At 42.0% G+C, this 6,000-nt stretch overlaps 1 long non-coding RNA gene across 6 annotated transcripts in view; it reads left to right on the top strand.

Moving 5' to 3' along the window:
- Positions 1-470: 470 nt before the first annotated feature.
- The window catches only part of LOC104145429 (uncharacterized), a 45,099-nt gene continuing 39,569 nt past the window's right edge, over positions 471-6,000 (top strand). For 4 of the 6 annotated variants that reach the window (XR_011140163.1, XR_011140164.1, XR_694328.2 and 1 more), the window contains exons 1-2: positions 471-1,213; positions 2,487-2,547. This is a non-coding gene — a long non-coding RNA (uncharacterized lncRNA). Of the gene's footprint in view, positions 1,265-2,217; positions 2,340-2,486; positions 2,548-6,000 lie in introns of all 6 variants that reach the window. The other 2 variants (XR_011140165.1, XR_011140161.1) reach the window with 2 other exon arrangements.

Below are 6,000 nucleotides of genomic sequence, written 5' to 3'. Positions count from 1 at the left end.
CAGAGCTAACCAGCAGAAGTAATCATACTGGTCTGTATTGCTAAGGGAGAAGGAACACAGGCATCTCTGCAAAAATCCTATTGGGGGGGGGGGAACAGTATTCTGTAATATTGGCAAGCTGGCTGACCGCACAGGTGCAGCGGGCCAGTCCCGCTCACCTCCAGCCGCGGGTGGCCGCAGCCCTGAGAATAACCCAGCCTGACAGGCGCTGCCGTTGCGCCCGCCTCGCCGCCAACCTTCCCCCCCCCCCCCCCTTCCTTCCCGCCCCCGAACCGCCGCCAACCGCCACCCCCGCTGACATCACCGAAGTGGATTTAAATAGCTCCACAGCCCCGTGCCTCCCGGATACAGAGCGTCCCATTGGCGGCGGCGGCAGCCTATCGGCGCGCCGCGTCGCGCCCTCCGCCAATGGCAGCGCCGCCGCCGCCCCGCGCCTCCCCTGTCGCTAAGGGAGGGAAATACAGCGCGCCGCGGCGGGCTGTCATGTGCGCCCCGCCACGCCGCCGCCGCCGCCGCGGCCCCGGCCCCGGCCCCGCCGCGCTCGCCTCCCTCCCTCCCTCGCTAAAATGTGCATTTTCTGAGAGAGTGAATCAGTTTTTTCCTCCTTCCCCCTCCGCCCCGTTTCCCCCCCTTCTGCTGGGCGAGCTGTGTACCGTGGTGGTGCCTGCTCGGGAGCGAAGGGAGAGGGGTTTGCAGTGGAGTGTGGAAAGTACAGTTTTCGCCTTTGTTTTAAGGGCTCTAGTAGTGACATCCTTGGGGCAGTGAAACGTAGCATAAATATCTAGCTGTGCTGCGCTTTTTTTTTTTTTTTGCCTCGTGGAGTGCTTTTAAAAAAAAATCACTAGTGACTTGTGGGTTAGACAGGCTCGCTGAAGCTTAACAGGGGGCTGACGGAAAGAGGAGCAGGATATTAAAAAGAAAAAAAAATAATACACAGCACCGTGCTGGTTAGCCAAAGCCGAGAGGAAAAGCAGAGCAGGAGGGCTGAAGGTGCTGTAAAAAAAACGCTGCCGGAGCGCTTGGATGCGTTTGTAAGGCGAGGCAGAGGCGGAGGGACGCGCCTCGCTGCGTGAGGAGCCGAACAGGACTGTGCCTGCCCTTGCCCTCCGTGCTGCAGAGGAAGAGCCCGGCAAGAAGCCCCCTGCTCCGCACCGCCCCGGGCCCCACGCCAGAGCGGTACCCTGGGCCCTTCTCCAGCGCCGCGGCGGCGAAGGTGGGTGAGCCACGCAGATAAGACTGCATGGCAGCAGCTCCCCGTCAGTAGGTAAACACCGCTTCGCAGATGTACGGTTAACTTAAAAAATTATAGATACATGCACATATATATATGTGCATCTATATATACACACGCACACGCACACACGCACACAGGGATGTGAGTCTTGTACCTCTCCCAGGCAGTTTGGGACTGCCAGCTTGAAACGCAATAATCGTGGCTCCTAAGGAAGCTTCCGGGGCGGTGAAATTTTAGCCCTCATAAAAATGAAAGCCTTACGTAATGCTGGTGTGAAGGGTACCTGCTGAGGCCAGCTGCCAGAGAAGCAGCCCCGCAGGAATTAAGCCCGGTCTTCCTGCCTCTCTACCTGGGTTTCGTTACCTTTTTATTACGGGGCCTCTTCTGAAAGCAGGCTGTCACATTTAAAAGGTGCTACCTTTAAGAGCATACACAGTATGTGGCATGAAGAAAAATTAATTAACTTTCAGACGGAAAAAATTTAACTCATTTCACTTGTTATGGAGCTTAACAGGCTTGAAAGAAGAATGTGTTAATCTACTTTGCCATCAAGCCATAATAGCATTGCTTAAGACACTTCTGCCTAGTTACTGTTTACTGCCTCACACACTCCAAATTTTTCTGACTTGTTTCTTTCCCGTATCCAGAATATGTTAATACATACCCTAACGATCTTCAAAATAACGTCAGTGTGCATACTCAAAAGGTGGATGTGTGTGTTAACAACTGTAAGCAAAACACAGAACTGGGCTGAGACATTTCTTGGATTTAATCTTGGTTTCTGGCTCTGCCTGTGGTTTTGAACAAGGTGCTTAACTTTTTGCCTTCCTGCTGTTTCCCCCACCCATCCACCCCTTCATACCCAAATGAGAACAAAATTTATGTCACAGGAATGCTGGGAAGATTTCTTTTTTTTTTTTTTAAGATAAAATTTCTGTGCAACATGAAATATTATTAAAGGAGATGCTGTGAATACTTTTCAGAGATGCCCTACTAAAGGAAAAACAAAATTCAAAAGAACAACTCATCCTTCCCCCCAAATGAAAACACTGAAGAATCACAAATCTGAGGTGCATCCCAGTTTGTATCCCTGAGATAAAATGGGGTATGTGTCAAGGTTGCTTTCCCTCTGGGAGAGGGTGAATAAGAAAGCCTCCCCCCTGTATTCTCATTTCTGTATTCCTCCTTACCTGTTTTCCCTTCGGTGAAGAATTAGGATTGTCAAATCGTGTTTCCCCTTGTGTTTTTGCAGGACTTCTTGAGGGATGCAGAAATACGCAGTAGGAGTGTTCAGTGATTGCCATGGGAGGAAGGTACAAACCAGCAAGGCCCCAGTTCTCTGCCATCTTGAGCCTTTCGTGGTGATTTGCAGCAGCACAGATAAGTGTGAAGCACTGAGAGACTGAAGTCAGTGTTTAAACCTGACTTCACTTCAGTGTGAATGATCACACAAGGTTCAGATCGACAGAGAACAAGGGGTAAAATAAGCAAAGTATTTAAGATGCCTCTTTTAAAAGTAATTTTTGAGTAGTTAAAGCTTAAGGAGCTGTATAAAAAAGGCTTTTCTCCACATGCGTTTATGTTTACGTGTCCTAACAGAGGATGATGGACCACATTATGTTATATGCCAAATTGTGCCTTAGGTAAATCTGTATCACTTCATTGATTTCAGGGAGGCTGTAGTGATTTAAGTCAGTTTAAGCAACTAACCCAGCTAAGATTTTAATGACTGGAATATTATTCTCCCTCTCTTTCAGTCAGATTTGCCCTTCGTGTTACTTGTGTTTCATAATCCTACTAGCTCTCAATTCCACCACTGCAGGACCAGAATCTCTATTGTAAAAAAGGAGTTCCCCCCTCCCCCCAAATCAGGCTTTCTATATTCTGGTTTTGAGTTTCACGTTTAAATAAATTTAGGGCCCAAGCTCACCTCTTTTTTTTTTAATAGGCCAATTTAGTTTCATTTATTTATGTTGGTATTTTATACCGATAAAGCCAGAAGCAGATCTCAGAAAAGAAAATGTGTTTGATGCGCCAGAACCCTTTAGGGTTTGATAAAAGACTTGGTATCATAAGTAACATTGCCAGTTCTTTTATCCTTCTTACATAGTAGCGACAAGATTGAATCACCGTTTTTAGCTATCCTTCAGCAGAACTCCTAATCTATCAATGTGTCAGCTCAACAGCAGTTTTCTCTTCACACTAATGTGAACCGGAAGAGTCCAGCTATCACTGATTTTGACGATTTTATGTTATCCGAGATTGCATGTATTCCAGCAGTTTGAATAAAATGAATTAAAGGTCTTAGTATATTTTCCTAAAGATGTAGAAAACATAAAACATGTCAAGTAAAGCATTTTAAGCTCGTTTGTACAGGATAATATTCATAAGTTAGGTGTTTCATAAGCCTCCTGCTCCAAGCGCTATAAAATACTTGTGTGATAAATAACCAGTATAAGATCAACTCGGGGTCCTGTGTCTTTTCGTATGTCTCAGATTGCCCTCTATGCTGTTACATAATGCATTATAAAGAAAAAACATGCCTTCATTCTCTTTAAAATCACTCAGGCATTGATAGTACTAAGTCCTTCCTCCAAGTCCTTGTTATGCAAGTCCTTGCTACTGTTAATAGTTGTAAGTTCTGCACGGTCACTTAAAAATGAGGTAACCATAGACTTTTTGTGAAGTTCATTGCATTTCTGGAATTTAGAATGAGTCAGTTCAGGTGTTTTGCTCCCTTTCTCAACTATAAACTAAATTATTACGAACAAACAGGAAGAAAATCTCCTTCATTCCAATGTATCACAAACTAATCTGCTTTTTGTTTAATTGCTTCTGTAAGTATATTATATTTATGAGTATCGGTACGTGCTTCTCCAGAGTCAAAGCACAGTGGAATAGACCAAAATACAGTAATGTTTTGAATGTTGAAAAATATAGATATTTAACTAAGTACTGGAAAAATGCATAGCGTAATAAAAATCCCTGACCAATTAGCAAAGTTATTAGATAATAAAAATCCATATAGGCAGTAAGCAGTAAAATCTGTATTTTACATTATTAAGCAGCATTCAAGTAAAACTGATAGGATGCCTGTAAAGAACAGAAGGAATGATTTTTTAAAGCTATGATGTTCTGCATTTATTTGGGAAGTGAAATTTTCCTTGCCTCTTAATAAAGACATAAACTTAACAACAAACACTTCAAAGAATTAGATGTGTTGCTTGGTATTTAATTTTTCTCTGTCAGGCACAGAGTTCATGTGCAGAAGAAAATCAGGAGAAACCTAGTTCAATTTGCCAATATCATGTATCTTCCCAAGTAACCTCTCCTTTAACAAGGCCTCAGTTTTAAAGACAGTGAAACTAGAATATCTCAGAACTCATAATACTGGTTACATAAAGAAAAAATTCTCAGTCTACACATATACTACTTGTATATTTATACTACTTGTGTAAGTATACGAGCAGTAACTCAGTGACATGCCCCCATAACAGAAGAGTTTTGGTTTGTGCTCTCCAAATTGATTTATTAGTTTAGCAATCCTCTATTTTTTTTAACCTCTTTATTGGACTTGGAAATTTGGGGGACTATTTAATATGTTTATTTCCTTTCTACTAGTATTAATTTTAAAAGGTTCAACTATATTCTGTTCAGGTTTTGGTATGACTCATGGGAAATAATTTTTAATGCCTTTTGCTAGCAGTAGGTTGGGGAGGAGGAATGCACTCTAAAATAGTATACCTACTAAACTGTACTCTAGTGAGAGATTAAATAACAAAGAGCACAATGGCGGAGATAGGTCATTTGTCACAGGTGCTCATGCAGTTCTGTGTTTTGTTTTAAACGGGATTCATCAAACATGATAAAAGGAAGAAGCAGTTTATATCTGATACAAAGTTTTTATCCAAGGAGAATAAATGGGTTAAGTTTAGACTGTGGTTTGGAAATATGGGAAAACGTAGCTGGACAGTTGACAGCTTGATTTGGTAGCCAAAGTGGATGCAACTAAGTAAACTGGAAAATGCTATTTTTGCAGTTTCTGAACTATGTTACTTCAGTAATAGGAAGAAAAATGTATCAGAAATAAATTGCTATGCAATAGAGTTAATTTTGTTGCAAGATGCTTTTGTCTGTTAAGCACAAACATTTTTACTGCGAATGTCTGAATTGTGTAGAATATGAGGGGTACTGATGCTGTCAAAGAGCCTGAAATGTTGATGTCATAACGTCTGATACTTAAGTGGCATATACTGCTTTTACAATATTTCATAAATTTATAACATAAGTTCAGTAATAAAACTATGGAAGTGCTTGAGATAAGCACTGGTGTTATATTTATTTCCATTTTTTGCCTAGGCTGATTACTATACGTAGTGAAGTAGAACACATGTAAGAAGGCCCAGGACGAAGATTACTTTACAAGGAGGATTTTAAAAATGAATATGGAACTCATTCTTAGCTTTTATTAGTTGCTATCTCTTTTAATATGATTTTCCCTTTGTAAGTTCCTTTCTATCTTCGTTCCCTGAGAAATAGCATGCCCCTGCCCCAAAAGGGAGAAATATAATGGCTATAATTAACTTCTGTTTACTGGCACAAAATAGTATTTCCCCTAAATGAAATACATGCATTATTCTGCTAGATTTTCAACTGTAGTTACATCAGCAATTTCTGAAAAAAAGGATAGTGATGGCCATTTTAATGCAGCCTACTAGAGTATAGTGGCTGTAATCTATCGTTTTTTTCTCTTTTGAACTGATAGT

This window comes from Struthio camelus, chromosome 3 (genome assembly GCF_040807025.1).
Source record: "Struthio camelus isolate bStrCam1 chromosome 3, bStrCam1.hap1, whole genome shotgun sequence".
Classification (NCBI taxonomy): domain Eukaryota; kingdom Metazoa; phylum Chordata; class Aves; order Struthioniformes; family Struthionidae; genus Struthio; species Struthio camelus.
The sequence above is the reverse complement of the archived record's forward strand: the minus strand, read 5'-3'. Positions and strand labels throughout refer to the sequence as shown.